This window comes from Heloderma suspectum, chromosome 2 (assembly GCF_057233095.1).
Source record: "Heloderma suspectum isolate Gila_16-S chromosome 2, 16-S_ref, whole genome shotgun sequence".
Lineage (NCBI taxonomy): Eukaryota > Metazoa > Chordata > Lepidosauria > Squamata > Helodermatidae > Heloderma > Heloderma suspectum.
This window is the reverse complement of record NC_139459.1, coordinates 276,756,811-276,767,695: the sequence shown is the minus strand read 5'-3', so window position 1 is coordinate 276,767,695 and position 10,885 is coordinate 276,756,811. Positions and strand designations below refer to the sequence as shown.

Genomic DNA, 10,885 nt, shown 5'->3' with positions numbered 1-10,885 from the left:
CTACCTAAAGGGCAGGGCCCAGAAGGCGGAGCTGGGGGACCAGTGCTCAGCCCCATGGCCATTAACCTGTGGGTCATCATCCATCTTGCCCCCATGCTGTTTGGCACCTGTAGGAAACCACTGAAGAAAGTGACTGGCTCAGGGTCACCCAGTGAGCTGTTGTGGCTTAGCAGGGATTTGAATCCAGGCTTCCTAAGGCCAAACAATCAACACAACCCTCCCAAGACACTACCCACTATACAACACTGCTTCTCATAGTGGCTCCCTAATCACAAGGCAAGGGAGCAGTGGCCAATTTTCCAGGCTACAGTGAGGAACAGAACACTGAGTGTCTTTAAGTGTTCAGATGCAAGACAGAACATGGTGGAGATAAAGAGAGAAAGTTCTCTCTCTCAGCCTAACCTAACTCAGGGTTATGAAGATAAAAAGGGGCAGAGAGAGATTTATGTCACTCTGAGCATCTTGGAGGAAGGGTAGGATAAAAATGTAATATATATATATGCACTAGGATTTTTTAAAATGAAGAATAGCACCTACCTATTGCATAGACTAATCAACTTTTCAACTAAAGCCCTCCCTACAATTGACTGGGCCCCTGAGTATATTGGTAAAATCATGTCTGCGTACCCCAGAACAGAACATCTTAGTTCAGTCCCACTGAACTAGCACCACAGCTGCAGAACATCCCATGATCTTTTCCTTTTGACATGGCAGCCGAATATCTACAAATGCAGCAGTTTGGGTTTAATCTATATGGACTGTACTGTGTAGGTTTAAGTCTAGAGCAATATTTGCCTTTGATTCCTTAACCTGGAAGGTCACTCCTTCATTAGCACATCTTGCGCTGCCCCCACTTCCTTCTGGTCTTTTATTTGTCTAGTTTAGCCTCTGTTAATCATGCATGTAGAACTCTTAATCTGCAAAGTATGGCATTCATCCTGGCAGGAGTAGGTTGTTATCATTCCCACAACGGCACACAGGCCATGAGAACTGAGGAAGTGACTTGCCCCGAGACTGCACACGGTGAGCTGCGGCAGAGTCAGGACTGGCTGGGGATGGTGGGAACTGCAGTAGAACACATCTGTAGGGCCCAGGGGAGGCAGGTGGCTCTGATTTCGGCTGGGCTGTGCATCCTTTCTGGGATTTAGTCAGAACCAGCCAGAACGCCAAAAAGGGGTCAGCACCCCTTTAGAGTTCTGGCTGGTTCTGACCGAAACCCAGAATGGATTCACAGCCCCGCCGAAATCGGAGCACCAGCCTCCACTGGTAGGGCCCCACGATGGGGGAAGGCTAATCTAGGCCCTCCGCCCACCCCGGCCCCGCCTTTGTGGCTTGCCTGGCCAGAAGTTCCTATTGTCTGGACCCAAACGAGGCGCCTTCCCCGCCGGGGGGCGCTGACAGACGAGGACGTCTCCCTCTCCCATTTGCTCTGCGTTGGCCTGCGCGGGGCTCTCTGTGTTATCTGCCTTGGCGGCCCGGCGGCCACCGCACGCGGCCGCAACTAGCGGGAAGGGGCCGCGGAGCGCCACGGCTTTTCTAAACTCCCATCAAATATTTAACCAGGTATATCGGCAATTCATGTATAATGAACGGCTCGGCCCCGCGCCGCCCGCCCGCTCGCCCACTTACTTGTGCGGTGTTTAAGGAAGTGGAATACGATTATTAAACGCCACTGTATTAGCCCAGCTACTGCAGGCTGCCCGACTGAGTTACAAGCGGAGGAGGGCGCGCGGGCTAATAAACAATGCATTAGGCGGGCGCAGAAGCCGGCTGCCGCGCTGCTGCCGCCGCTCGGCCCAGAGCAGCAGGAGGCCGAGCGGGCAGGCGAGGCGCTGCCTTTGCCGAGCACGCCCAGGCTAGACGCTGGGCCTGGGCTCCTCCTCGCTCGCTCCTTTTGTCGGTGCGGCATTATTAAGGCTCATGAAGTTCCAGTGGAGGGCCGGTGGCTCCGATTTCGGTGTGGCTGTGATTCCACTCTGGGTTTCAGTCAGAACCAGCCAGAACTCTAAAGGAGCTTTCCAAAGTGCTGACCCCTATCCCCCCAAAGGGTTCAGAACCTCGGATAGCTCGTTTAGAGTTCTGTCTGGTTCTGACTGAAACCCAGAATGGATTATAGAATCATAGAATAGTAGGGTTAGAAGGGGCCTACAAGGCCGTTGAGGCCAACCCCCTGCTCAGTGCAGGAATCCAAGTCAGAGCATCCTTGACAGATGGTTGTCCAGCCTCGACTTGAAGGCCTCCAGTGTGGTCGAGAGCCCACCACCTCCCTAGGTAATTGGTTCCATTGTCGTATTGCTCTTACAGTCAGGAGGTGTTTCCTGATGTTCAGCCGGAATCTGGCTTCCTGTCACTTGAGCCCATTATTCCGTGTCCTGCACTCCGGGATGACCGAGAAGAGATCCTGGCCTTCCTGTCTATGACAGCCCTTCAAATACTTGAAGAGTGCTATCCTATCTCCCCTTAATATTCTCAAGGCTAAACATGCCCAGTTATTTTAGTCTCTCTTAATAGGGCTTTGTTTCCAGTCCCCTGATCATCTTTGTTGCCCTCCTCTGAACCCTCTCCACTTTGTCTGCATCCTTCTTAAAGTGTGGCGCCAGAACTGGACACAGTACTCCAGATGAGGCCTAACCAGTGCTGAGTAGAGGGGAACTAGTACTTCCTGGAATTTGGAAGCTATGCTTCTATTAATGCAGCCCAAAAGAGCACTGGCCTTTTTTGCAGCCACATCACATTGTTGGCTCATAATCAGCTTGTGATCGACAACAATTCCAAGATCCTTCTCGCTTGTAGTGCTGTTGAGCCAAGCATCCCCCATCTTGTAACTGCATTTGGTTTCTTTTTCCTAGGTGCAGAACTTGGCATTTATCCCTATTAAATTTCATTCTGTTGTTTTCTGCCTAGAGCTCCAGTCTATCCAGATCACTTTGAATTTTGTTTCTGTCTTCCAAAGTATTAGCTATCCCGCCCAACTTTGTGTCATCTGCAAATCTGATCAGCATTCCCTGCACCCACTCCTCCAAGTGATTAATAACAATGTTGAAGACTGTGAAGTTCCCTTTGGAGTCTGACTCCACCCCCCCACCCCCACCCCCACCCCCACCCCGCTATTGCTCTCTTCCGGATATCACCATCTGTTGGCCAAGTGGAGACTCTCCTTGATCAAAGGAATGATTGTCTAGCCCTGATGGAATTTCTCCTTTCTGCTCCCCACACCCAACACCTTTAGTTCAATCAAGCTTTGGTTCAGCTCCTGAATGACTCATCCTGGCCAGCCTAGCAATAGTACAGTTTTCCTGTTTCCCAATCAAAACAGTGCTGGGAGCCACAGAGATGCCCAGCACATCCCTGTGTCAGGTGGGGCCTGTGGACTACCGTATAAGAAGAAACTCCCTGGGATTGGGTGTTTTCTGCCCAAGGTTCATGCATGACTGGTAGGTTCATTTTGAAGGGCTTGGTGCATTTGGCATGTCTTCTCCAGCTTTCCAAGCACTGAAATGTTGCAGAAGCTAGAGCAGTATTGCAGGGAGGTTCCAAGTTTGGGCAAGCTTTTGAGTTCCACAGTACTCTTCATTGGGCTGGATGTGAAACTGAGGAAGAATTCTGTGAGACTCAAAAGCTCAGTTGTTATGTTGTTTACTGATGAGAACCAAATGTCAATATGAGAAGCTGTCTTATATTGGCAGACCATTGGTCCACCTAGTCCAGTGTTGTTTACCCTGACTGGCAGGAACCCTCAAGGGTCTCCAAGGAAGAGATCTTTCCCAGCCTTTATAGTCAGGAGAGACTTCATAGTTGGAGATGCTGAGGACGGAAGCCAGTGTTTTAGCAAACCAGGTGGTCTAGCCCTAAGGTATGGTCCTTTGCATAAAAAGTGTGACCTCCTGGTTCCTTGGAGTATGGGCTTGTTTAGGAATTTAATTGAAGAAGCCCTCTGACACCCAGAGTGAGAACGGAGCAAACAGATCCACAACCCTGGCATATGATATGTGCCTCATATGTGACTTGGGTATACTACTAGGGTATTAAATAGTAATATTTTAAGAGCTAACAGTGCAAGCCTATGCATGTCTACTCAGAAGTAAGTTCTATGGTTTTCAATGAGGCTTACTCCCAGGTAAGTATGTATAGAATTGCAGCCTAAGTAAAATAGGGTTACAGTTGGAAAAAAAAGGACACATGTGAAGTACAGCAAAACTGAGGAAGAGAGATGATGTCTTCCAGCATAGGTCAGCCAAGTGGCTATCAATCAGGGGATCTACTCTGTGTACTATTCAGGTGGAGCAACCCCTACCCCCATCCTAATCCCGACAAATATATTAAGGATCCACCCCTCCCATTCACTTTGGCACTACTCCGTGAGTGTTCCTAGCCTGCGTTTTCCTTTTATGCTATAAACAGGCCTAGATTTTCCCTATGCAGACAAAGAATCCAGGGCAAAAATGGGAAGTGAACCTACTACAGATTATCGTAATATAACGAAATACTCTAGTTTCATAAAGAGACGAAGGCTGAATTCCTGTGCAGATGAACCTGGGAGTAAACGCCATTGAACACGGTGAGACAGTCAGGAAAGACAGGATCAGGCTGCATAAATCTGAAAAACCGCACGCTGGTGGAATGTGAAGAACACATTTTGACTTATTATGGAAGGGAACATTGCCAGCATGAGAGTCTCAGGAAAACTAGATTTCAGTTTGCTTGACTGGATAAGCCCCGAATAGGTTGACCATTTGGGTGAGACATACCTTATTAGTCAGGAAAGAATCTTGTTAATAAGCAGAGGCTCTGAAATGTATTTTATGGTATGTGCTTTCCCCCCCTCTTTTCTCTGTAACCATCTGTTTCCAATCCTTCTACTTGCTGCTATCTGAATCTTTATCAAAGACCTTGTTAAATAAGCCCTCTTCTTGGCTTAATGATAGCCGCATCTTAAGAGCTGTGCATTTTTGTAAGAGAATGTGGAATTGCTGAGAGTTGTGATGGCAAGGGCACTGTTTTCTTGGAAGCAGTAATCTGCAGGCGCTGAAGGTGATGAGAAGGTGGGGAAGCATCCGTTCTACTCTGTGAGGTTCTAAAACCCCAAGTAATAATAAAGGACGTATCTTTAAATGAGCAGGAGCGGCACAAAATATTCTGGTGCCTAAGGCGGAAAATCCAAATGGCACCCACCCCACATATATTAGGTTTGCTTCCCTCCTTCCTGGTGAAAACAACACTGGGCTCCAACTGCCAGTTTCCCTGGGACTGGTGAGCAGAAACAGGGTCCTCAGCCACTGGAGGGTTGCACTCCCAGGAAGAATAACATGGCAAGGGATAGAACAACTGGCCCCTTCCACAGGTCAGAAAAGGAGTAGCAGCAAGGAGCCCATGTTTTCCCTGCTCCTCCTCCAGAAAACAAACAAATGCTTGGCTCCAACTATTTATTTATTGCATTTATTCCCTGCCTTTTTTCCTCTTGCAAGGAACCCAAGGCGGCTTACATTATCCTCCTCCTCTCCATTTTATCCTCACAACAACAACCCTGTGAGGTGGGTTGGGCTGAGAGTCTGTGACTGGCCCAAAGTCACCCAGTGAGCTTCCATGGCTGAGTGGGGACTAGAACCCTGATCTCCCAGCTCCTAGTCCAACACTCTTGCCACTACACCAACTGCCAAGTAGTTGCTCTGGGACTGCAGAATCAAAAGGAAGCAAAGCCTGGCCCCATCCATCAGCCAGGGGACTGATGGCTGAGCATGTGTGTGTGTTGGGGTTTTTATTTATTTGCTTGTTTGTTACATTTATATCCCACCTTTTGTTAAAGGGAAGCCAAACTTGGGAACTGGGACCAGCCCAACAGGAGGTCTTTGCAGGCACACTCACACAGCAGAAATCTGGAAAGCAGAGAGTAATAGCGCTTTCCTCCAAGGAGCCCAAGGCAGCATACATAGTTCTTCTCCTGTCTGTTTTATCCTCACAACAGCCCTATGAGGTAGGTTAGGCTGTGTGTCAGTGACTGGCCCAAAGTTACCCAGTGCGCTTCATGGCCAGGTAGGGGCTAGAACCCAAGTCTCCCAGTCCACCCCTCTAACCACTACACCACACTGGCTTTATATTATTACCTGTTGCTTGTAAGCCTCTTTGATAACAATTACATTGAAAGGCAGGAGTGACAAAACAGTTTGCCAGCACCTCCAACCCTGTAAGGTAGGACAGGCTGCCTGACACCCTTTGCCTATATTGCAGAGCTATCCCTGCCACCACTCGTGTTTTTAATAACTCTTATGTCCTGGATATGTGAGAACTGAGGCTTATACACTTCTAGAGAAAGGTAGGCCCCTTTTCCAGAGCTTCCTGTGAACTCCTTAAAACCCCGGTTAGCATGTATCCAAGCAGTCCCTTGCACGGGTGAGGCCAACTTTCAGACTAGGCACAAAGAACTTAATCAATGCCAGCATCCAAGCAAAGAGAAGTTTAGAAATGGTCAGTTGCTTTTACTAGCTCAGTGAAACTGACATATCAGGATCCTAAGAATAACTCACCAAAGCAGCTTGCAAGTGGGGGAGGGATGAGGCCCACCTGGGGCTCCGTAGCATGGCTTAATCTTTTCTTGTCTCTTCTCTTTGCCAGCCAGTTGGAGACCAAGAAAAGATGCTCACGCGTCCTCCAGGTGATTCCTTCATGGACGTACTTAACATAAGGGTGAGTCATGGGGGGAAATGGAAAGGAAGAATCAAGTCTGGAATGTGCAGAAATACAGATTTTGGCCTATAGCTACCTGACCATGTCTGGGCATATCCTGTGTTCAGAGACATTTCTAGAAAGGGGGCAGGGGAGGTTGGATTTGTCAAAGCAAAGAATCTTCTAAATAAATAAATTATACTCTGATTAACAGGGGAGGGGCACCATCCATGGGGAAACTCTCCTGAACGAGCCCCACTGAAATTAATAAGAGTTATTCAAGTCTATGGGCCTGTTCACATGTCATGCTAATCCATGGTGGGTGATAAGCTATGCAGAGTAGGTTGTTTTGCAAACGATCAGGCAAACAAACTATGCAGTGTGATTTATTTCCTCCCGCTCACCCCCCTTCCTCCTACAGCCCTCCTCCCCGGCTAGCCAGGTATCCCAGATTCCTTTGCGGTGGAAACCATACCCCACTGTCCCTTCATTGCCTTTCCAAGCCTTTGCCGAGTCCCCCTTCTCCACACGTGTGCAACAAAAAGGGCTGTGCGGCCTCCAGCTCCTTGACATTTTCCAAGATGGGGACAAAATTTAATATACAGGTTCCCCTTATGTGGAGCTACCAGATGCACTACTGGATAAATGCATGGCTTTACTTTTCTATGGAAAAATGAGAATTTTACTACATGTGAAACAAACCATTTGTTTTCCTTCCCGCTCCTACCCCCTCTCCCCCAATTCTTATTCCTTACCCACTGTCCCAATTTTCAAGCCGTTGATGGCTCCCCACTCACCAGCAGCAAACCAACAGTGCAGAATAAAAAGAAACTTTTTAATTGGCATACGAAGTGTCTTATTTGGCTTGCTTAATACTGCCTTGAATCTACCCATGGCAACATTCTACGAAAAAGGAGAGGGACCTCCAACTCCTTGAAACTTTGCAGAAATTGGACAAAATTTAATGTACAGGCTCCTCTTATGAGGAGCCACCACATGAACTAATAGATGATTACATGACCTTGCTTTTTCAAGGAAAACTAAGGATTTAACCACAGGTGAACATAAGAACATAAGAAGAGCGCTGCTGGATCAGACCAAGGGTCCATCTGGTCCAGCAATCTGTTCACACAGTGGCCAACCAGCTGTCCGCTGGGAATCCACAAGCAGGGCATGAGCAGAACAGCACCCTCCCACCCATGTTCCCCAGCAACTGGTGTACATAGGCCCACATAGGTGAAACCATTTGGGAACCACATGCGGGGAGGGGGGGAGATGATTTGGAGTCAGAGACACAGCTGAATGTGGCAGGAAAACAAGTTTGCTCACTCAGGATGGCAACATTTTCAGCTGCTCTTGCTGAGCGGCTCTGTAGGTGATCGCTGTGACCCACACTGGCGCAACAGACAACACACTAACCCGCAGTAAGTAAAACAACTTCTACTGTGGACTGTGGGTTCTCAGGGTGAGTTGTTTGAGGGAAACAAGCCACCATGGGTGGAAAAAACAGCTCATGGACAACATACTACCCTTTCTTTCTTTCTTTCTTTCTTTCTTTCTTTCTTTCTTTCATTATTTGTTTGTTTGTTTGTTTGATTGTTTTCTATACTGCCCAATAGCCAAAGCTCTCTGGGCAGTTCACAAAAATTAAAACCAAACGGCACACAATAAACAATATAAAATATATAGAACATTAAAACCACAATATAACAATACAACCACAATAAAAACTAGCAGCAGTGCAGGAATTTAAAATACAGATTTAAAACAGCAAAGCTAAAAGTCTAGAAAGCTAAAATGCTAAAATGCCTGGGAAAATAAAAAGGTTCCAGAAAACAACCCTTCATGGGTTAGCATGTTGTGTGAACCCAGTCTATGTGTAGGTCTTGTGCAGCCCTGCAGGGAACATGCACAGGAGAAATTCCGGGCAAATTGTGCCCCTTGGGTCAGATCTGACTCCTGCCTTGCTACTTTTAAGTTAATGTCTCCCAGATCTGTAGCCAGAGGCTACCCTTGGCTCACAGTTAGGTCCATCCCTGAAAATTAGGGTCCTTACAGCATCCAAGGAGCAGAAAATGTGAGTTAATATCCTGCAGAGGAAAACGGAATCCTATGTGATAACTCTTCCTAAACCATGGCATCTTGAGTGCTTCCCATGTCATCGCTCATTGCCAGTGGCTTAGCTGGGAATCATAGAATCATAGAATAGTAGGGTTGGAAGGGGCCTACAAGGCCATCGAGTCCAACCCCCTGCTCAATGCAGGAATCCAAGTCAGAGCATCCCTGACAGATGGCTGTCCAGCCTCGTCTTGAAGGCCTCCAGTGTGGGAGAGCCCACCACCTCCCCAGGTAATATGTTCCATTGTCGTATTGCTCTTACAGTCAGGAAGTTTTTCTTCAGATCAGGAGGGAAGCCATTCCTGATCCCTGTTCTCATCACCTCCACCTTGTCTCCCAAAGCAGAGGCTGACAGCATTTGTTCTTTGTCTGAAAGACATATTTGGATTTGGGGAGATGCATGTGGAAGACAGGAGACAGGGAGTGTTGGAGAGAGAGGGAGGGATGTGTTCCTTCTCTCTCTTTCTCTCTGCAAACTCTTGGCTACTTTCACTTTGCTGTGCGACTTGACTGACCATTCTGTGATTTGCCCCTGACAGCCTCCTTATGTGTTAATATTTCAGACTGAACTCTGCTGCTCAAGGGGAAGACGTGATCTTTTCGAGCTGAGTTAGCACAGAGCAGGAGACCCAAGATGTACTCTTCTTCTTTTTTTTAACCTGAGGGAGGTGCGGGGAGAACACTGCATGGGATGAGAGTTAATAAATAATGGGTGCTGCCATTCATTTGAATTCCCCAGACAGAAGACCAGGACTGCAGCAAGACAGAGGAGAGAAGAGCCAGGCCCCAGATGGACTTTCATCTCTCACTAAGGATAACTGCCAGTTGCCAGTCAAGGAGGCCATGCATAGATCTTTTTCACCGAGCAGAAACAATTGAACAGGGCTAGGGGAACATCAGCCAGTCAAAGTTACTTACCTGGGAATGAAACATAAGAGATTATGTTTGTTGTACAGGGACTGCTTTGTTGTAACTGCTCAGGATCCCAGACCCAACCAAGGTGAAGTAAAATGCTAAGGTGGAGTTACAGAAAGCTTTCTGAAGACCAGGTTGCAATCCTATGCACGCTTACATGGGAGTAAATCCCATGTAAAACTTTAAGAATTGTTGCCTAAATTTGTTATTTTCCTTTTTCCTCCCTATTCCTTTTTTTGTCATGAATTTTAGATTGTAAGCTTGTGGGCAAGGACTTTGTTTTTATTGATCATATGTAAGTTGCTCTGGCACCATACTTAGTGGAAGAATGAGGTAAAAATGCTTCCAGTAAATAAATGTTGAACACTGTGGGATTCATTTCTGAATAAACATGCATAGGATTGTGTTGCACATGTCTATTATTATATGTATCAATTATATCTTTTGTTGATATGGGAAAAAGTGGTTAAAGAATGGCAAAATCGGGAGTATTTCCCTGTTCTTCAAAAGAGTGAGTACTAGTGAACTGATTGTTCTAGTCCATGACAACAGTCAGTAGGATGCTCCAAAGGAGGTTAAACTAAATTTTAAAATATTGAAAAGCAAGGATTGTGAGAACAGTCCCAGAAACATGTGGTGAAACAATGGTGCCACACCTTTCACCATCCCAAAGGATGGCTTAAAAATTCCAGTACAACAAACCAAGTAGTCATCTTTAGTCCTGGTTAACGAACACAAAGTGAAATGACAATTGTAGGTAATTTATCCAGAAGAAAAGAGTCACATCACCATAGTGAACTGGCTCAAGACATTCCACTTTCTTGTATGGGCAGCCAGGCTTCTGCAAGAGTTATGGAGTAAAGCCCATTAATTCTCACCCTTGAATAACATGATGTGTGAAAGCAGATACCAAGGACATAAAAGGGGTTTGGGATGGAATGTGGATGTATATGAATGGCAATATGTTGCATGTCTGCTCTTTGTTTACATAATGCACATTAGTGAGCAACAATCCAAGTGCATTTAAGGTTGTCATTAGATGCTGGATTGCTTGCTTGATTCAGAACAAAGGAAACGAGTTTCTTCTTTATGTCCATTGTCCTCTTTTTGCTGTCTCCGGGATGACATCACAGTACATGACAATCCCCTCCCCCGCCAGCCTGTCCTCCTCTCCCACCTCTCTCCTCTACCA

At 46.8% G+C, this 10,885-nt stretch overlaps 1 long non-coding RNA gene across 1 annotated transcript; it reads left to right on the top strand.

The window, feature by feature from the left end:
* Positions 1-1,337: 1,337 nt before the first annotated feature.
* Positions 1,338-10,114, top strand: LOC146354618 (uncharacterized). Its single transcript, XR_014788454.1, has 4 exons — positions 1,338-1,563; positions 6,610-6,681; positions 9,342-9,414; positions 9,518-10,114. It is a non-coding gene; the product is annotated as an uncharacterized LOC146354618 (long non-coding RNA).
* Positions 10,115-10,885: the final 771 nt, after the last annotated feature.